The 22,041-nt window shown below is 42.0% G+C and overlaps 1 protein-coding gene across 3 annotated transcripts in view; it reads left to right on the forward strand.

The window, feature by feature from the left end:
• The first annotated feature begins 12,389 nt into the window (after positions 1-12,389).
• PPM1A (protein phosphatase, Mg2+/Mn2+ dependent 1A) overlaps positions 12,390-22,041 on the forward strand; it is a 30,712-nt gene continuing 21,060 nt past the window's right edge. For 2 of the 3 annotated variants that reach the window (XM_061462728.1, XM_061462730.1), the window contains exon 1: positions 12,390-12,818. The gene's annotated coding sequence lies outside the window, so the exon portion shown is untranslated. The remainder of the gene's footprint in view (positions 12,819-22,041) is intronic. The other variant, XM_061462729.1, reaches the window with a different exon arrangement.

Here is a 22,041-nt window from a genome sequence, read left to right on the forward strand (position 1 = left end):
TGAAAAAATAATCTGAGGTAAAGGACAGCCATTTGAGCCTTTTAAATGCAATAATAATTTTGATCAATGCTGGTTTGAGGTACAATTCTTCTGTCACTAGGTCAGTGACATGTTTCCATGTTTCTTACAAAGAGCATGTCCTGGATTCAGCAGTAGCAGTCATTTTTCTCCTTCTTAGTAGCTGTTGCAGTGCTGAGTTTTTGACTTTCAGCCTGAGAACAACGCTGATAACACTGATGTTTTTAGTTGTTGCTCAGTAATGTTTACTCTGACCAAGGACTTCGTGAGTCTCATGCTCTGCCAGGGAGGAGGGGATGCCGGGAGGAAGCAGAGACAGGACACCTGACCCAAACTAGCCAAAGAAGTATTCCATACCTCCATACCAGGCTGAAAAGTCAAAAATACAGCACTGCACCAGCTACTAAGAAGGAGAAAAATGACTGCTACTGCTGAACCCAGGACAGAGCACAAGGTGTCTGCTTTCAGCATTACCTTCTTGAGTTCAAGTCCTTGAGTTTTTGTGTGCTTAAGTCTCTGCATTCCTACGTACCCTTATCTCTCATTTCAGCTTTTAGCATGTTGCTCTATCTTCATCATTTTTCACACACAGTCCCCCCTCCCCCCCCTCCTTACTCAGGCTACTTACAGAGACTTGAAGGAAATAACTTCCATCTTTCCAATGTTCAAATCTCTCCTTAATCTTACTTATTTATTGCATTCTTTTCATTTCAGTCTGTTTAGTTAAAGTCTTGTGTGTGAGCTCCCATTAATTCAAAACCTGAAGTCTAGTTCTAATTAGGGCAAGTTGAGCTACCATGTCTGCTATCCATTTTTAAAACAGTAAATAAAGCTGTCAGTGCTGCCTTTCTGGCCACTGCATTACAGTTCAGTACAACCTCTTCCCAAGCAATAGAAGGTAAACCAGAAAAATCACTTTTTTGCCAGAGTAAGCTCCATCTATACCAGTAAATGAAACAGGGCTAAGGCAGGGAGTCAGACAGTGGCAGCTGATCATCCATACTTTTAAACAGTTATTGTGGTTCATGGTATAGCTTTGCCCATAAACAGTGTCCCAAGGATGGTGATGTATGTCTGAGCGGCATCAGCTGCAGACACAAGCCAGAGTAGGCCAGTTGGTCTCAAGAACAGAAAGTCCAAAGATTGTTTTACTTACTAGCAAAGACATAGTAAAGATGGTTACACAAGTCTTTGCAACTGTTAAGTAAACACCAAGTTAAAGTGGTGTAACTGTGAATAAATAATTCTTTCCTCCTCTTCCCTCCTGTCCGGGGTTCACCCTACACCTCACTGTTTCCTCCCTCAGAAAACCATAGGAAAACATCTAACATCAGAGAATCACAAAAAAACACAAAATAGTAATATAAAAACACACCATGGCAAGGCAATTCTTATTCAGACGGCCAGGACAAATACAGGAAACATCTTCAGACACAGAAATAGATGATTCCTAATTGTTAGTCAGTGATTTTCTGTGGCATCCCCTGGAAAGGATTTCCTCAATGTAAGAGGCAAGAGCCATTTCCCACCCTCTACACAGTGTGACACTTGTGTTTAAAGCTGTAGAACTCCAAAGTGATCCCAGCCACCTGCAGTGACACTTGGCCCTGCCCTTCTTCTAAATTGCAGATCCATGACTTTTCAATTAGATTACAAACGCTTAACTTCACTTTTCATTTGCAAAGTGCTCCACAAGCTTTTACTGACACTGCAGTAATTGTACCTGCTTAAAAGGGGCATGTTACTTTTTAAAGGAAGTTTACCTCCAGACAAAGAGCTCCTGGGCATCAAGTCTCCCACACTGACCTAACCAGGTATTTCAATGTGACTTAAGTGTTCCAGATTTCTCCTTCACAGAAGGGTGAATTTTATTCAGGTCTGCCTGCTTGAGCTCTGCTCATTCCTCTAGACCACACTACTTTTGACTTCTCCTTCTATTTATCGACATTAAAAGCAATTTTACTCAGAGAAATAATGAAAAACTCCAGAAAAATTCCAGTCTTTGCTGCAGGAGATGGGCCATTTATATGAAGATAAGATTTGTTTAGCACAACGGGACAGTGATGGAACCCAGATTCCTTGAGTAGTATTACCCATTCTCCCTTTTCATAACATACTTTTGCTAGTTTACATTAAGGGGTGTGACTACATCACCTGTGTTTATACGAATAACAGAAATACAGAATACGTTCAGGTAGGTTGAACAAAATTCCATTTGCTGATAATGCCATTGTGTGACATTACTTCTACATAATGCTTCATGATTATTCAAACAAGTGAAATACTAGAAGTCATCAAGATACAAATATGTAAGGACTTTTCCTCAGAGGAATAGCTATAGGTAAGGCTAGAACATAGCTGAACAAACCATGTTAGTTGAATCTTATCATAGGTGGATAACTGAGGGAAGTATTTAATGTTTTTCTTTAAAAAGAAAAAAAAAAAACTTTATTGCTTTCTTCATGTAGAGCAAACCTCTTCTGATGGTGAAGAAGAGGCAGACTTTGTCACTGATACGTACATTCTGATTCTTAGACCCCTGTTGTGAATCTGTCCTCCTGAGCTAAGGGTTCCAAGGTCACCAAAGTCAGTCCCCCTTCCACATCTGGAACTTTCCAGTTACATATTTAGATATGTAAAACAATATTTATTCAATTTAAATATATTGTGATGAATCTATAAATGTTTCTTTCTGCATGGGCTCTCTGTACTGGTACCGAAAAGACTATTCATGAAAGGAACTACCAAAAACTTTCTCTTGCAACATTTAATATTAAGTGAGGGACAGAAGGAGGAGAAGGTGGTGTCCAAAAGTCTGATTCTGCTGAATTTTGCCTCCCTGAGCACCCACTGTAGTCAGCAGAAACTAACTCCATTGTGGGGTGGCCAGGGAACATAAATTAGGAACCTGCTCTGAATCCTACACTGAAAGATTTTCTCTTGCTCCGTCCCATTACACAGAGGTATCTTATGGAGTAGCTTATGTGTTCAGTAAACACAGGGAACCAGTCCTTTAGTAGCTGTTAGCCAATGACAGAATCAGATAATGAAAAATCCTTTCCTAGTCCCCACATACTTTTTTCTCTTCATTATTAGCACTACTTTTTTGACAGGTTTTTAACAGTTCAGTTTCCCTAACACAGTTAGTTTCAATCTTCATTTTCATTAACATACTCCTCTTTGGTTTTAATAGAGAAGGAAATTAAAGTTTATTTCCTTTTTTACACTTACATTATGAATTCCAGCACAAATCTCGGACTTGCTCTCTAGTTCAGGCACCCTCTGCTGGTTCTACCAAAGTAGAACACAAAATAACAGAGAATGATCATTGCCAACATTTTAAAGAGGAAAATCCAGATTTCAGTTTCTTAACCTTTTACTATCAGAACATAAATTATGAAAAAGATCAGTTTTGGGCCTATAAACTGAGCATGGGGAGAGATTTTTAATGAATTCATGAAAGTAATTGCATAATCAAGCATGTGAACCTGTGGAATTTCTTAGGCAAAAAGTCCAAAAATGAACATGGCCTAAAAATCTAATCACAGCCTGACCTGGCTCTTAGCAGAACCCTGTGATCGGCATTTTAATGATGATGTTCTGCAAGGAGCTCTAGAAGCATACGCTACTGTGGATGGGTTTTTTCCCTGTGTATCTCAGTTAGCAAAAGTCATGGGCAGTAGTCCTGCTTAGATCATACATATTTTAAGGAGTCAGCGATAAGGAAATACTGTGGCTAAATATTAGCTTCCATTCCAGCAACACAATAAATCAAAAAGCTGATCTAATTATTCATCTCAGAAAATTCCGAGTGTCAGAAAGGTAAATAAGAGCCTAGTGCTTTCTTAACTGGCTGAAGGGTAGGACATGCTGATATTGGGAGAGGGAAAGTTTGGTGCACCTGGTACTCTAACAGTCTCTTTCTGATACTAAAACCAAGAAAAGGCAGCTCTAAGACCACTTTCAATACTACCAGCATCTAAGCAAATCTCCTGCACTGCCCAGGACAGGAGATATAGGCCTGTCAGGAGGGCCCTATTCCTCTTCAAAGTGTGTAGGATGGTATGCTGCAAGAAGTTTTGTTTAAAATCTACAGGAACACAAACCCAAGATGTGTATGTGTTTTGAGAAGCAGTTCACCTATTCCGCTTTCTGAAGCCAACTTTTACTTGACATTAAGCCTCAGTAAAAGCAGCCTTTGTTGAGGATCCATACGGCTTTCTGTGTATAGTAGCGCAGGTGTCAACACAAAGAGGTTCAAGAGAGCTGCAAAATATAGTAATGTTTTATTTTGCATAGCTGAGTTTTCTAATGAGGTTAAAAATCATGTTATATGTCACAGCAACAGGCAAAATACTAGCTACAAGTATGTAAATCAAAGCTATTTAAGCAATTCTGGTACCTTTTCTGGGTAAGTAGATTCTTCAACATACTGGAGACAGTGCATTGGAGGAGCACCAAGATGAAAAGAGACTTAGAGAACCATCTTCATTGAGCTGTAAGAAAAGAAGGAAAAGGGAGGATTTTAATTGCTGTCTTCAACTGCAGACTCTTCAAGGTGTGTAATGGTAAGAAAAGAGACAACAGACAAAAACGGCAATGCAGGAAGTTGTGACTGGAAACAGGTGCCCAGAGAGGTGGAATTTCCATTCTCAAAGATACTAAAATCTCAGCTGGACAAAGACCTAAGTAAGTCCATCTCACTGTACATATCTTGTGCCAGGACTTGAACTAGATGACCCCCAGAAGTCCCTTCCAACCAGAATTATTCTATGATTTTATGAAAAGCGACTGCTGTATCATTACTCCATCTTAAACTGATGGAAGTTGTTTTGACAGTACTAATTCTTCCCCCAGCAAATAAGAAATATAAACCCAATCCAGACTCACTGATGTCAGTGGGAATCTTGAGTTTAACTTGAAAGGCACTGGAAAAACTTCAATGCTTCTAGGATTCATGTTCAGAAAAGATCCTAAACTTCATTTTTGTCAGCAACACTAGAAATTGCATTAGGATGGTGGTGGTTTTTACTGTAGGTTTCTCAGCAGGTTGCTTTCACAGGAAGAATGAAGCATTTGCACATCAGCTATTTTTGAGGATTCACAATTTCTGCCTGGAGAGCAGCAGAATGAAATGTTTGCTTAGTGCTTTGCAGGTACGTAACTTTGCTTTTCAGGTTGCACTTGCAGGAAAATTCGTGTTTGCTGTTACTGGTCATGAGCTTCTCATGTAACATTGGTTCAGCTCAGGGCAACTGCTACTTTTGTGTTGAGACACTGTCTATATTAATTGAAATTTATGTCATAGAATGGCAATTTTGTGACCTCTGTAGAGTGAGCTAATGATTCAATCCCGTTTTCAGCAGGCTGCTGTGAATTGACATTGCCACTATTTTCCCTTTTCACCTCATCATTTTTCTCATGGTTGTAAGACAAGCTTTTTTCCTCTTCCTTATCTTGGCTCTAACAAGGTATTATATTGTTTATTTTGGACATAAAGTAAAACCTAGAATTATAGAATCATAGAATAGTTAGGGTTGGAAAGGACCTTAAGATCATCTAGTTCCAACCCCCCTGCCATGGGCAGGAACACCTCACACTAAACCATGTCACCCAAGGCTCTGTCCAACCGGGCCTTGAACACCACCAGGGATGGAGCATTCACAGCTTTCCTGGGCAACCCATTCCAGTGCCTCACCACCCTTACAGTAAAGAACTTCTTCCTTATATCCAACCTAAACTTCCCCTGTTTAAGTTTGAACCCGTTACCCCTTGTCCTGTCACTACAGTCCCTAATGAAGAGTCACTCCCCAGCATCCTTATAGCCCCCCTTCAGATACTGGAAGGCTGCTATGAGGTCTCCACGCAGCCTTCTCTTCTCCAGGCTGAACAGCCCCAATTTTCTACGCCTGTCTTCATACAGGAAGTGTTCCAGCCCCTGATCATTCCTGTGGCCCTCCTCTGCACTTGTTCCAACAGTTCCATGTCCTCTTTATGTTGAGGACACCAGAACTGCACACAATACTCCAAGTGAGGTGTCATGAGAGCAGAGTAAAGGGGCAGGATCACCTCCTTTGACCTGCTGGTCACACTCCTTTGGATGCAGCCCAGGATACAATTGGCTTTCTGGGCTGCAAGCGCACACTGAAGCCGGCTCATGTTCATTTTCTCATCGACCAACACCCCCAAGTCCTTCTCCGCAGTGCTGCTCTGAATCTCTTCTCTGCCCAACCTGTAGCTGTGCCTGGGATTGCTCCAACCCAGGTGTAGGACCTTGCACTTGTCATGGTTAAACTTCATGAGGTTGGCATCAGCCCACCTCACAAGCGTGTCGAGGTCCCTCTGGATGGCATTCCTTCCCTCCAGTGTATCAACCGAACCACACAGCTTGGTGTCATCGGCAAACTTGCTGAGGGCGCACTCAATCCCACTGTCCATGTCAGCGTGTCCTGGGTTCAGCAGTAGCAGTCATTTTTCCCCTTCTTGGTAGCTGGTGCAGTGCAGTGTTTTGACTTTTGGCCTGGGAGCAGAACTGATAGCGATGTTTTGGTTTGGCCAAGGACTTTGTGAGCCTCATGCTCTGCCAGGGAGGAGGAGAAGCCGGGAGGAAGCAGAGACAGGACACCTGACCCAAACTGACCAAAGAGCTATTCCATACCACAGCACGTCATGCCCAGGATGTAACTGGGAGTTAGCCGGAAGGGCTGGGAGACTGCAGGGTTGGAGGAGGTATCGGTCGGTGCTTGTTCAGGCTGGGGGGGCGAGTTATCGGTCGGCTGGTGCTGAGGTGTTGTATTCTCTTCCCTTGTTATTTCCTTTATCATTATTATCATTGGTGGTAGCAGTAGCGATTTGTGTTATACCTTAGTTACTAAACTGTTCTTATCTCAACCCGTGGGAGTTGCATTCTTTTTGATTCTCCTCTCTGTCCCTCCAGGAGTAGGGGGAGGGAAAGAAGGGGGGGGGGGGGGGGGGGGGGGTGTGAGTGAACGAGTTACCTGACTGGGTTTAAACCACGACAGCCATGTTTTTCCTGTATTCCACATAGAATAATGGAAGAGAAAAATAGTGGGACAAAAATAATAGCAATAATCTAGAATAAAGCTTAATATTAATTTTCAACATAAAAGGATTTCCACTGTAGTGATAGTTTGGTCTTTACTGTACTTTGCTCCTGCTGATTCTCCTGAATTGCTTCAGCCAATTCTCACTGGAAAAATAAAATTCATGACCAAGAATTGCTTTCTTTCTCTCGCTGCTAGAGTAAGAAAACCATGTTGCGATGCCCTAATAATTTTGTACCTAATTTTGTAGATTGAAAATTACTAGCATTTGTTTTTTGACAAATGTGCTAATGGTTTGAAACTTGTTTTAAAAAGCTACCAGGAGAGCATAAATTTTATCTTGGAAGGTCCAAAGTGTGGCAGTTTGCACACTTTACAAGACTTCAGCAGAAAGTGGATTGTATCAGAACTGCTGCACTTCAAGAATGTGGGATGTTTGCATATCATGTTCTTCAAAAGACCAAAGTCTTTGTGCCATCTCTCAGGTAAACTCGTTTTGGTTACAGGATACACCCTAGGTGTGTACTTCTGATGATTTAAACATCATGTGATTATTAATCATAGCTACAGTACTGGCATTTTGTGGAGTTTCCAATGGCACACTGCCTTCCCAGGTACCTACACCTCATCACACAAATGCATTGTGGGAATAGTAACAAGAAGACGTAAAGCCTGCAGCAAGTTATCCATCTGGCGTTTAGATTCCAAAAGTAGGAACAGCACACTGGAGAAAAGATTGGGCAGGGCATTAGTATTTCACAAGTCAAGTATAAAGTTCTGGCAAGTTCATGATCACACTAGGACAAGCCATGCATATCATTAATATTGAGATTTCTTAGATAACCTCTAAGCACCACAGATAATTAATTTCAGCCACCTAAAAATTAAGGGTTTAGTCTAGGTGGTCATTTCAGAATCTTCTGTAGTCACAAAAACCATAGGAGAGAAAATTCACCTTCAGAAGGCAATGCATCCAACCTGCTGCGGACACCAGTGTAAGCATTGCAGTAACAACCACACGAAGGCGCCTGTCTCCTTCCACTGGACCACGACAGCCTGGACAACAGCTTAATTATATAGCTAATATTTAGATAAGTATTGTTAGGTGATACAACTCCTATTCCAAGCAAAACACACACCCCCCAGTCTACTAGCTCTTTAGAGTGCAGAGTAACTTCAAATGTTACTGCCTACATCAGACAACACAGAGAGGGGAAACTGGGATGATAAGTAAGGGAAGCTGAAACCTAAAGGTTGTGCTTTTTCTGACCTTTTGAATGAACTACATGTGAAACACTGAAAGAAGTACAGCTTCTTCAATTAGGAATCAAGAAATCTAAATCTTGCAATTTCACCTGGAGTACTGTAACCAGCTTTGGAATCGTCAGTACAGGAAATATATGGATCTGTTTGAAAAGGTCCAGGGGAGGGCCACAGAAATGATCAGAGGAATGGAACACATCTTATGATGAAAGGCTGAGAGAGTTGGGGGTGTTCAGAATGAAAAAGAAAATACTCTGGGGAGACCTTACTGCAGCCTTTCAGTTCTTAAAAGGGACCTATAAGATGGGGAGAAACCTTTTAGCAAGGCCTGTTGCAACAGGATTAGGGGTGATAGTTTTTAACTGAAAGAAGGGAGATGCAGGGTGGATGTGAGGAAGAAATTTTTTACAGTGAGGGTGATAAAATACTGAAATAGGCTATGCAGAGAGGTTGTGGAATGCAACCATCCCTGCAGACATTCAAGCACAGGCTGGATGTAGTTTTAGGCAACCTGATCTAGTTGAGGATATCACTGCTCATTGCAGGAAGATTTGACAAATGACCTTCGAAGGTCCTTTCTAACCCAAACTATTCCATGATTCTATGACAGTTAATATTTGTACTAAATGTCCCCTGTTTAAAGAACATACAGTCAAAATTCCCATACCTCGTGATATGCCTTGTAATAAGAGAAGTTTAACCAACTGGTATTAAAGCTTGAAGAGTTAAAAGGAGCTTTGGGCAATACCAACACACAGAGATTACAGCAGACTCAGAAAGAATATGGCCCTTGCAATGGAAACTGATTCTACACTGGAAGTAAACTGCCATTCGATACCAGTAGCAACTGCAGTCCCATATTCTTTTTTGATGGGAAGTGATGCTATTGGGAAGAGCTTTATCCGGAAAAGTGTGAAATTTTCTAAATTGACAGTTTTAATGAATGCATTGGACAAAATCATCCTCCTGCCTGCAATAACCAAGTGTGCATAGTGGTAAATATGCATTTATTTAGATACATAGATTTTGTTTAGAAATACTCTTGGCAAATACCATCCATTTAAAGACTTTTTTAAAGCTGTAACAGGAAGTGGGGAAAAAAGAAATCTCTAAAAATAATATTCTCTAAAAATATACCACAGAAGAGCAGGTCATTTTAAATATGCCTTATTGTGCTAATAGGATTTTCTTGTTCCAAACAGTGAAATAAGAATCTTCTCAATAATTCAGTTATGATTCATGATGCAGTGTTGAAAGTTTCAACACTGGTTGAAACAGTGGTTCTTGTTACAGCCTCCTTGACTGTAATGACTAGTGACCACAGGTCCCGGACAACTGTATCCAGTCTTGGATCTACAGCTAAGGAGAAAGTATAGTTGCATGCTGGGATATGTAGTCTTATCAGCTACAAAGATGCATACTAGAGACATGCCTCATACACAGCTGTTGTATCCTAATTAAAGGTGATGTTTGAATTTCTTGTAAATATTTATTCTCATTGTCAGTACAACAGGCCAGGCAAAACCAACAAACTAAAATAAAAGCTACGCTTTAAGAAAATACTGTGGTAATTTGACTCCATCCAATTTCCCAAGAAAAAACTAAATAGAAAATGACAGCAGCAAACTCCCTGCTGTCATTATATTCCAGTAGTGTAAAACTAGGGCATCACAAAAAAAAAAACCCAACAAACAAACCTGGGCCATGTTTTCGTTCACTTTTACTTAAAAAAAAAAAAAAAACAAAAAAAACAAACCATACAAAAACACAGCTGAAGGTAACAAAATCTAAATGAAATCCACAATACAACTCAAAGTCTTAGGAGAGATTTATTAAAGTGGAAAAAGAGGGTAAAAAATTAAATGTAAGTGCAGACGTTAAAGACACATGGCACGTGCCTGCATAACCTCTGCCTTGGCTGTAAATTGTAGAAGCGTTTTGGTTTTTTTGCTGGGGATAGGAGGGGAAATGTAGTTTTTAAAATCTGAACTGCATCCAAATTGTAACCAATTACCTGTGGATACCACGAGAGGTTCAAAATTGCACTGATTAAGATTACGGGAATTACCTACTCATGACCTTCCAAAGTCTCATTTTTCGTGTGGAATACACGGTATACATTCTGCTCTCCTACAATGTATTTTCAGAATATTTTACATTTAAATCTCCCTAAAGGTTTGTTTCCGCTAACAAACTTTGCTGCATTTAACTAGAATTCAAAGGTCTGGAACAAACGACACAACATCGGGCACGACCGAGTGGTGTTCAGTACCAAGCTAACAAACGCCATTGGGATATCAACATACCGTTCCGTCACAGTCAGCAATGGAAACTGGCGATTTTGTAATCACACAGAAACAGAGTTGATTTATCTGTTACAGGAAAGCCCTACAAGGGTGAGGTTTTCTTGTATCTGTTACAGCTTTTTTAGCTATCTACGGGAAGGGCTTTGCTGTTTTTGGAGCCCTACCGGCACAAGAGCCCTCGATTAACTGCCTGCAGGCGGCGGCACACTCGGGATGAAGCTGCACCGATTGTTTTCTCCAAAGGCTAAGGGAACATAACCAGCAATTTGGGGCTTTCCAGACATTCCGTTTAGGTAAACCTTATCACAGGGCTGTTTACTCTTTTGACTGCTGCTAACGATGGAAACTATCTAAAGCAGACAACCTTTCTGATTCTTTAGCTAAGTACCCACTTCACCTCGGGGGTCCTCTTCACTCTCTCTCCCTCTGGGGGCAATTCTTTCTTCACACCCTCAAAAACTACCATGCATTCCTAATCCTCTCTTTAAAAGCACTCCTCGCATTCACTGCACCTCAAAAAAAAAAAAAACCAGACCCATGATTTAACCCTAGCGTGCTAGAATTAGCCGCACGGAGGTCATCGTCGTCCGTCGTCGTCCGTCCCCCCCCCCCCCCCCCAGCCACCCCTCTCGCAGCCTCCTTGAGTATCCTCTCCCACAGCCCAGCATTCGTCGTCCTCCCCCTGCCGCTCCCCCAAACAAAATAGAGGCTTGTGTAACAGCTTCTTCTCTGAATTTATTATCTGCAGGCTGGCGGGTAAGCCGCTCCCTGAATACACTCCCGTCCCTTTTGTCAACGCGCCAGCCTTCATCAAAGGGTCACTGAAAATCGCGGGATTAATAGATTATTAAACCCATTACGCGTTCATTAGTGGTAATCCGCTGCTGATTTTGCCAGCGGTTCTGCTTCCAGTGGGGCAGCCTCCAGGGATCTGGTTTAGTCGGCTAAGAGGACATCCCAGCGCATCCGTGTGGCGTGGCGCTGCGCCCGCGGCTTCGGGAACGGAACACGAGCAGGGCGGCTTCTCCACAGCCCACCCCCACCGAGAAGCAAGAAGTGCTCCTCCCCGCGCCCGCTGCCTCCTCAAGGAGACGAGGCACACCACTGCGGGCGATATCACCTGGGCACCGCTGCCAGCCTGCCTGCCTGCCTCCTCAGGCGAGCAGCGGCAATGAAATAATGCTGCCGCTGCCGCCGCCACCAGTACCAGTACCAGTACCAGCACCAGCACCAGCACCAGCACCGGGATCGGGATCGGGACCGACGACACACGCCTCCACGGCCCATCTCAGGGAAGAGGGCGGTGCCGCTGACGTCTTCGCCCCTTACCCCTACCAAGCTCATGCCTCTCTACCTCCGCGCATGCTCGGTGCGGCGCAGCACGGAGGGGGCACGGGGCAGAGGGTGATGTAATACCAGTAACGGCGCTACCGCTATCCCCCGCGCATTTGCAGCCCTAACATCCGGGCATCCCGCCCGCTGCGCCAGAGGCGGGATTTTGCCGTGAAAAACGGTGTTTGCCGCGCCTTGGTGTTGGCTGAGGTTTTGCTAACGGAGGACAGACGGGGCTCAGGAGCGGGGAAGCCGGCGCGTGCCGACACGCCCCCACGGCGAGGAGGGAATGGGCGAAGAGGAGCGCGTGCGCGAGCACCCACTCCCACCTCCCCGTCCTCTGCGGCGCGCGCGCGGCTGCTCCCGGCGCGCCTGCGCGGAAGAAGGAAGCAGAGGCGGCGGCGCAGTGCGCGCGCGTATGTGTGTGTGTCCGTCCGCGGGGGGCGGAGAACGCTCCGCGGTGGGGCGCGAGTGGACGCGGAGCTCGGGCGGCGGGAGGGGGCCCGCGGAGGCCGGGGGGGGGGGGGGCCGGCGGCGGCCGAGCGGCGGGTAGCGAGGAGGGGGGGAGTGGAGTGAAGGCGAGATGAGCGCTAGGCTCCCCTTGGGCACAGAGCCGCCCTCAACAGCCGCCGCTTGTGAATGAACTGAGGCAAGGCCGCCCGCCGGGTGCCCCCCTCCCCTTCTCCTTCCCCTCCTTCCCCTTCTCCCCCGGCTTGCCCGCCCGTCGGCGCCCCACCGCGGCCGTCCCCGCCTGCCCCCGGCTTCCCTGCCCCCACGCACCTTCGGGAGCGCGGCCCTGCCCGCCGCAGCCGGCGCCGTCCACCGCGGCCGGGAGGTAAGTAGCACTGCGCAGTGCGGGGCCTCCGGCGGGCCGGGCTGAGGCGGGTGAGGGGCGGCGGCGGAGCTGGAGGGGGCCGCGTCCACCGCCGCCCGGGCCATGGGGCCTGTAAACATGTGGGGGCGGAAGCGGCGGGAGGGGGCAGGCCCAGAGGGGGTGGGGGCTCCTCGGTAGCCCTGGTGAGGAGGCAGGCGCCATCCCCGGCATCAGCAGCCGGTACCGGGTCGGGGCTGCGAAAAGGAGGGAAATAAGAAGGGGGTGGTGCGGGTTCGAACCTGATGTAGGATGCTGCTGCTAGGAGCCATTCCCCCCCCACACCTCCCCAAGGCCGAAGGTGGCCTGGCCACGCTGCGCAGCCCCTGCATTGCAGGCGGCTTGACCGAAGGGTGGGGGGGGTGGCAAGGCAGCCCCTCGGGGCTGGGCAGGGGCGGAGAAGAGTGAGCAGAGGATTTTGGGCCTGGCTCAGGTAGCAGCAGCTGCCCTCTCCCCCATTTCCGTGGCCGATTCAGAGTTCATTTAATAATGGCTATAAACAGTTTTCTCTCCCATCACCACCCAAACGCTTGGGGCACGCCACTGGGGAAACAAACAAAAAACAACCAACACGCATCTATTTATAAAGCACCCCACCCTAGCGAGGGTCGGAGCATCAAGCACTCCCCAGATAGTGACATTACTGTGCAGCGGGCGGTTTTCCCTTGCCAACGCCTTTCACGTGTTTAAAGTTTTGAGAGGGATTTCTCTGTCTTTGAAAACAATGTCGTGAGCAAAGGTTACACTGATGAGCTGTGATCTACCAGCCTGCATGTTCAAAGTAGATAGAAGTAAAACGCTTTCCTCGAATAAAAAGTTGTCCAGTGATGTACTGGATAATTGGTCTTGCATGGTAAATGCCAGAGGTTCTGAGCATATGTCTAACCTTTTTATTATATTAGCTTATGTCATAGTAGATATGATACAGCCTTGAGACTGGCTGCAGGTTAATAGTTTCAAAAGAATTGATTTTGTAGACATCTGTTCGATAAGGTGTTTTTATTTATTTAGTACCATTACAATATTTCAGTACTGTGTATGGCAAAATTTTGCTGTTGCAAAACTAAGGTTTACCATAGTACTTGTGAGGAATTAATTTATTCTTTTTAGTAGTACCTTTCCTCAGTGAGAAGGTGCTGGTCAGTCAGCTGGCCAGCATGGTAGCCTTAAGGTTTAAGGTCCTGTGTGTCATACAAAGGAATTTTTTAATTGTTTTTAAGCAGAAGGCAGTTCTAGATCATGAGAGCAGTAGCTGATACGTTTTCCTTAGGTTGTGATGTTTAACATCAGACCAAGTAGAAACATTCTGAAGTAGAAGTTCTAACTCTTGTGATTCTACGAAATTACATTCCAAATAGGAGCTGATGTAGCACTTTCTTGAGCCTGTGTTTATGCTGGTTTAGTGGTTAGGTGGCTGAAGCAGGATTTGTGAAGCACTAGTGAAATTAAAGACAGCTGCTGGTACTCAGGACCTTCTGTGAATTGACAAATGACAAAAAATCATGCAAGTTCTAGCCACATTTCTTCTCTGATAGTTTCCCTCCTGTTACTATTCATAGTTTCTCTATGAATAACATCAGAGACACAGGGTAGGGGGAGGGAAACATGGGTCAGGGGTGTTTTACATTTTACCTATTAAATCAAAGTAGCAGTTGGAGGAAAGGAAAACAGTTCTGATAGGTATACCAGCATTTTTTGTTGGGGTAGGGACAACTCCTAAAGGTTTCTCTTCAGGCCTTTCTGGACCTATCTTTTGTATATGAGACTGGGCTAAGACTTGCTGATCCATTGTGCCAGTTATTAATATTTTCCTCATGGACAGATTCCTGATAAAACCCTCAGATGAATGTAGCTTGTCTGGAGAGAGCTGGTCTGTCCTCTCACAATCTGGCGCGGAAGAGTGTTTTTCTCAGATACAGGCAAGTCCTAGCTCTGGTTTATGGGTTTAGTGCTTTGGTTGGTGGTTTTTTGGTAAATCTCTCCCCATGACGTACAGTAGAAAACTATACCTGTTTTCCAAGTATTAACTGTCTATAGGTGAACTTGAGATACTTTTGAAACTGAGAGATGGAAATGCCAAATGACTGGTGAAACTTGCAGGTCTAAACAAGCAGAACTCAGAGCAATTCGAGTTAAAGCAGAATAAAAAAAATGTTTTTTTTTTTCTGTAAAATCAAGCTGGTTGCTTGTTATCTGGAGCACAATTTATGCAGTGAAGTTGAGTCATTCTTGCTGAGATAGCATTTTAAGAGCTGTCGTTAAAATGCTTAGATATTTAACTCTGGCACAGGATAATTTGCAAACTTATGTAACTGGTATGTTTTTGAATGCAGCTGTCAATAGGGGATCTTATTGCACTTTTCCTTTTTAGTGGAACTAGGAACATAAAACAGCTGCTTTCACCAGATGACCCAAATATAAGTCATTTCACAATAACGTAATTATTACTAAAATACTGTCATTACTATTTACTTAATTTTTACATGTTCAAGACTATTTTGATGTAAAAATACTTTTTTTTTTTCCGATGTAATTGGCTTAGCAGAACTACATTTCAATTAAGTGATTGAATAATGCAGGTTGTGGTATTAAATAATCAAATTTTGGAGTGAGATGTACTGTAAAATAATTGTATTCATAGTCTCTGCAAACCAGCTCACTTCAAAGACTTGATTAGTAACAATGTTTGAAGTCAAGACAATTGTGACTTATAGCTACACCTGAGCCAAACAACATTCTTGCTATTGCAGTGTGGCCTTTTGTAATTTTTGCTCATCTTTTCTCATCAATTGTACCTCACTTTTTAACATTTGTGTGTCATCTATAACTTTTTTAGATGATGCAACCTGTAGTCTTATTTGTTCTTTGGAAAAGAAAGCTCTTTTTGTGTGCTGCTTTGTTGCTGAATTCTTAGTGTTCTCTCTAGTTTTAGTCACGTGATCCAAATATCAGTAAAAATACTAGGATAAGAAATAAACTTCTATAAAATTTAAGCATGTTTAACTACAGTGCTCCTCGCTGAAAGAATGGAAAATTGTAAACTATAATGTCTGTGTTAACAATATGTAATCCCGGAAAAAAAACCACCAGTGTTCTTGGGATATTTAGAAGATCCAGGGAATGTACCTAAAATGTGATTTTTTTCATTTATTTTTTCAATGGCATTTTGTGCACATGCCATTAGGCCTTGCATAAGAAGGATTCATGTATTTGAGCCATGATGTGGTGTGGATCACAGTGGAGATAGCATTATCTCCTTGTAGCTTCTTTAGGTTGCCTCTGTTGCTATCTGTGCTGGAACAAATTAGGGTTTATTAAGATGCAGCACTGCTAGAGTAAATAATTTAAATCTTAAGACTAGGAGGAATGTTTCTACCAAGGAAGTTGTAACTGGGACAGGAGAAGAAAGCAAGCATGATACCATGAGCGTGAGTAGACTGATTTTTGTTTCTGGCTACAGCTAGTATCTGACTGTTACTGGCGTTAAACCAGTGCTGTAAGATCTGCTTTTCTATATTTCGATCTAGTATAACGCCTGCTTTTCTATATTTCTGTCTGCTGTGGAAGGTCTGCTTTGCTGTATTTCTGTATGCTAAACTCCTCTATATTAAACTGCATACTAAATTACAGATGTCTGTCAAGTCAGTGTTATTTTTTTTCTGTTTGAAGTAAGTAAGCCTTTGTTTTACTGAGTGTTCATTTTATTATTTTTTCTTTTTTTTTTTTTTGTTTTCATGTACTGGTAAAATTAACTAATGGCTAGTTCAGCTTGCTAGCTGAAGTCTGCAAAACACAGTGCTTATAAATATGTGAAACAATTGCTTAGTTTTTTTTAAACAGCTCTTCTGAAAAGATGTTTATACGTGACTAAAATAACAGAATAAAAACTGCCTTCATCTACACATCGTTCCGATGCAGTACACTTAACACTGTTTAGTATGTAAACTTTACAGCAGTGTGCTAGCAGAAGAGCATCTAAGAGTGATACAAAGCAAAAAAAAAAGCCTGGCTAATCAGGTTTCAATATTGAAATGTAGAGTAATCCTAACAGTTTATGCATAGAGGAAAAAGTATGTTAGCTTCTTTATTGCTAACATCTTAGTTCTCGTTTCAGGTAAAAATATTTTCATAGATAAAAAGATCTCTAAAGTCTTTAAGATAATAGTTTACAAACCCAAGGAACTCAAATGTAACATGACTTATATTCTGATAGCTGCAGTTTAAATAAAGCAAAGCACTTGAATGTGCTTATACTGATACACCACATGCAACTGAATTATGTGGGACTGCTCAGATATATGATGTTGCTCTCAGGCTTAAATGCCTTGCTGGATTGTGACCTAGAGGATGAAATGTGCTTTCATGTTTGGGTCTCAGATGTAACTTGATAGATTTTCTGTACCTGTGTATACAGTTCATTTTAACTGCCAACTGTAAATATCATCTGGAATTTGAATGGTAGTCTGTATTTTTCTTAACCATATATCATAGCTATTTGTGCATAAAATTATGTAGATTTTTTTTACTTATAAAATACCATTAAATGCAGTAGCCATGAGAACCGTAAACTGTGCTTAAGCTCTTTCTGTTTGGAAATGAGTTTAAGGAATTGTCCAGCTGTCTGCTAAATTAAGTAAATCCCAGTCTTCAGAAAGGGGTCCACAATGCAGAAAAATGTGGGCATGTAAGTGTTTAGTATTAAATTGTAGGAACATTTTGTGAAGAAAGAATCAGTTTCTATGAGTAAATAATTTGTTGGTTCCCCTAGTCTAATTACAATAAGTATTTGGACAGACCCTTCTTAAAAATACAGTATTTCTTCTCTCTGTAAAGAACCATTCTGAGGCTGCAGAATGAGGCCCTGTATGCTTAGGAAATGCTGTCATTAGTAGTGCTTGTATTTTGAAGAACAGATAAATTTGTCAATGTCCTCATTTGGTGGCCAGAATATTTCGAGCTGCAGTGGTCTTAACCTTGGACCCAGGAGAGCACCTTACTGCCTTGTTCATCATGGGCAAATCAGTCAACTCTGCACTGATAGTGATAGAAGTGAATTTGGAAATTCAGAAGAATGCCTGTCCTGAAAGTTACTGTATGCCGAAAAGGTTAAAGCAGTAGGATTTTTCCCTTGGTTTCTGTTTTTATATTTTTATGTAGTCTTGTGGGGGGAGGGGGAACTAGACTTTATTGCAGCAGTCATCCTCTCTCCTTCTTTTAATGAGCTGGGTACATGAGGGCAAAATAGCTTTGTAAATAAAAGCTCTGTGTGTGTACGAATGAACAAACTCTGGCTTTTCCTAAGCTTTGAGGATTTGACTTCCAGGTCTTAATGTGATTCTGGCATAGTTCTGATGTCATTTTCTCGCAAGTAAAGCCGGGTTACAGCTGTACACTTCAGAACATTTCCTATTTTATTCCTGCTTTATTCCCCTGTGTAGTCATCAAGCCTTTTGTGTTCTTTATGCTGCTTTTCTTATATTCTCACTAGAATAGTGGTAATGTTGCTGAGATTAGAACTAGAACTCCACAAATATTTTCATCTAAAATGAAGGGTATGGGCAATTGCTTATGTGTCTGTCTTTGAATTATTTTTCTGGTACTGAGTACTTGGCTAAACAGAAAATTTTGGAGCCTTCACGCAAACATCTTCTAGTCACTGGGCACATGCATGCTGATTGTGTTTTCTCTGAATATTTTATTCCCAAGCTATCTGTATTAACTAATACTATCTTTATTAACATTTTCATTTAGGTTTTATTCTTCCATAGTGATAAATAAATTACTAGTAAGACATATCAGAAATAGGTGGCTAATGCTTACTGTTGAAGCTAGGAAGATCTGAAGTTTGAAAGCTTTAAATAATAATTTTTAATGAACAGTGACCTTGGTGAACAGCTGGAGCTGCAAAGACTGAAAACTAAAAACTGAAAACTAAAAACTGAAGAGGAGATGGTGTGATGATTCCATGCGTTCAGTTTTCTTTAAGGTATATGGGACTATATCAACTTAGATTTTAAAATGTTTGTGGGAAGGTTATTAGTAAAACAGTATGACAGAAGGATGGTGGGATTCTGTAAGAGTTTGTACACGTTACCAAAGGTGGCAATACCGAATTATGCCAACTGTAAAAAAAGTGGCAGTTTGCTGAACTTCATCACCGCAGATGAGAGAGTGAGTAATTTTTTTGCCATATTTCAGAAATGGTTTGATTAATGCACTTGGTGTTCTCTTGTTTTTTTAAATAACTGTTACTTAAGCCTCCATTTGTTTTTTGGAGTCTCAGTAAATAGTCCCACTGGAACCTTTTTCCATATAGCATCTTCTTCCTAGTTTTAACACTTCAGATAAAAACCTGACAAAGACAGATTTGCAATAGCTTGACTTCATTCCAGTAGCTTTTGAACAACCTGAACAGTTCTGGTCATTCTAATCAATCATTCTGGTCTAAATGTGTTTTGCCCAGTAACTTCACTTTCCTCTGTGCGGTTCTACTAAATAAAGCATTACTCTATGAAGCTTTAATTTTATTTTTTTTTTTAATGGTATTGGTTGGTTGATAATACTAGCAGTGAACAAAGATGCTGAGGCTTTGAGCTGTAAACGAGAGATCAGAAGAACGGAAACAAAACAAGGGGGATTTAGCTACTTAAGCATTTGGTATATTCAGATCTGTTCAGTTCCTGGATTTACAGTAGCTAGTACTCAAGAATTGTCCATTAGGCCCATGATGTCTAGGAGTGGGCTACTATTCTGTTATGATGGTAGATGACAGTGGCAGAGTACTCTCTGTATTACAAGTACTGGAAAAAAATGTAATTAAACTCTAATGACTTACTATAACTCCATTTTTCTGTGCTGTCTTGTTTTCTTTTTGCCCATGTGTTTTTCTGCTGAAACTGTTGCTGTGCATATTCTGTTGGAATAGCTGCATAGCACTGTATATTCTTTATGACATGAGCAGTTTGGTTGGAATTCTTCTTTTCTCTTGTTTGTATTGTGTTTTGTTTTTTAAAATTTGAATCTTACTGCATCTCATTGATGCATAAAATGAAGAAAGGCCTTTTTCCTGGCTTCTGTCTACATAGACTGCAGCTTCTTTGAATCTTTTAGTTCCTTTTTACAGTGCTTGCTTCAATGGGGCTTTGAATTTTGGCTGGAGTCTGCAGGAGCTTGTGTGCTATTAGCACCAGTTTTCTAATCTCTTTGTCTAAAATGCATATCTTTTATTTATCTTTCAACACTTTTAAGTAAGAAATTTTTTTGAAAATTAAGTATAACCAGAAAGGTGCTGAGCTGAACACCAGCATGGGCATGTTTTCTGCTTATTAATGCTTTCAAGCAAGGACCTTGGCTTTTTCATTCTCATGCTGTTCAGACAGCAGCATATGAATTTATGCAGAGCTACTTCATTGATTTTCATAGTACTTGTTAATGCCATTTGGATTGTCTATGCATTTTTTTAAAGTGATTTGGCTTCTTGTACTTTGATGCTGCTGTCTAGTGGGGTTTTTTGTTTTAATTTTTTTTCCTTATGCTTTCCCACCTCTAAATTTGTAGTGCGAATATTTAGAAGCAAGACTTCTGTCTGGGCCAAGAAATACTAACTTGTCTTCTCAATCCAGATGAGTAATTGATACTTGTGGTTGCAAGTTGTATCTCCTCTCAAAATCAATGTAATAATTTTTGTTCCCAGCAGTGGTCCTAGTGATTTTTGGAAGGAAGTTATTTTCTTCAGTAACTGACTATATTTCAAAATCAGAGAATCACAGAATAGTTAGGGTTAGAAGGGACCTTAAGATCATCTAATTCCAGCCCCCCTGCCATAGGCAGGGACACCACCCACTAAACCATGTTACCCAAGACTCCATCCAACCTGGCCTTGAACACCGCCAGGAGTGGAGCATTCACAAGTTCCTTGGACAACCTGTTCCAGTGCCTCACCACCCTCACAGTAAAGAACTTCTTCCTTATATCTAACCTGAACTTCTATTTAAGATTGATCTCATTACCCCTTGTCCTGGCACTACAATCCCTAACAAAGAGTCTCTCTCCAGCATCCTTGTAGGCCCCCTTCAGATACTGGAAGGCTGCTATGAGGTCTCCACGCAGCCTTCTCTACTCCAGGCTGAACAGCTCCAACTTTCTCAGCTTGTTTTCATACGGGAGGTGCTCCAGCCCCCTGATCATCCTCGTGGCCCTCCTATGGACTTGCTCTGACAACTCCATGTCCTTCTTAATGTAAATGAAAACATCTCCATAAAGAAATCTTGAAACTACATCACCGTGTTTTAGATTTCCTCAGGAATAGCTTGTTAGATGAATTTCCTGTTTCAATGTCCAGGGCTTTCTTTTTCAAAACTCAGGTTACATACATGTCCTTCAGAGAGAGTTTGAAACTTGGACAGTGTACGTTCATATTGAGAATAGCAGCTCCTAGTTTAACCTTGAAGCAAGTTTAGGTGTCTGCAGGAAAGGTACATAGGAGCAGAAGAAGGTGTTTTAAGAAAGCTGAAACATACTGTTGGAGGGAGGGTGTTAACTTAGAAATGGTTACCTTCTGTGTTCCAGAAGACTTTTGGAGACTTCAGCAATGCTCTTCTAAGTCCTACCTACCCTACCATACAGACAGATGAAAAATAAATTATAATTATAGGAAAACAAATGGGATAAAGTATTTGCCACTTACTACTAGGAAGCGTTCATAAATCTGTCAGCTCTTAGCAAGGAGAAAAGATTTTAAGTGGAAGTTATGCTGAAAAAAACAAAACTCACAAAACAAGTTGTCTCAGTGAAATGGCAGTGCCTGTGGAGCAGCTATCAAAAGGTCAGAGCTCAGTTGTCTGTGTCAGAGGTACAGTGATTTAGTGTTTTCTGCTGTGGTATGAAGTTGTATGTGTAATCACTGTTGCATATTAATTACAGGGAGAGAGGGAGGGTAAGTGGGTAAAGGTTGAAACAATTCATACTTTACCTTGTACGCACAGAGTCATTAACTTGCTTTTCAAAATCTGTGGGGTTTTTTTGGCTGATATCACTTGTGTCCATGTACAGACGTTCTTGCCTGTCTGAAGGCCTGTTTCTGAGAGCTTGGGTATTTCTCTTTACTTTCTTTAAGTTAATGTTTCTAGCTATCTACCTTTTTCTGTTCCCTTTGTCTACCACATGCCATAGCTCCTACATCTGTCCT

Source organism: Pezoporus flaviventris, unplaced genomic scaffold, assembly GCF_033815535.1.
Source record: "Pezoporus flaviventris isolate CSIRO_AGI_PZ_B2104156 unplaced genomic scaffold, CSIRO_AGI_Pfla_v1 ptg000035l, whole genome shotgun sequence".
NCBI lineage: Eukaryota > Metazoa > Chordata > Aves > Psittaciformes > Psittacidae > Pezoporus > Pezoporus flaviventris.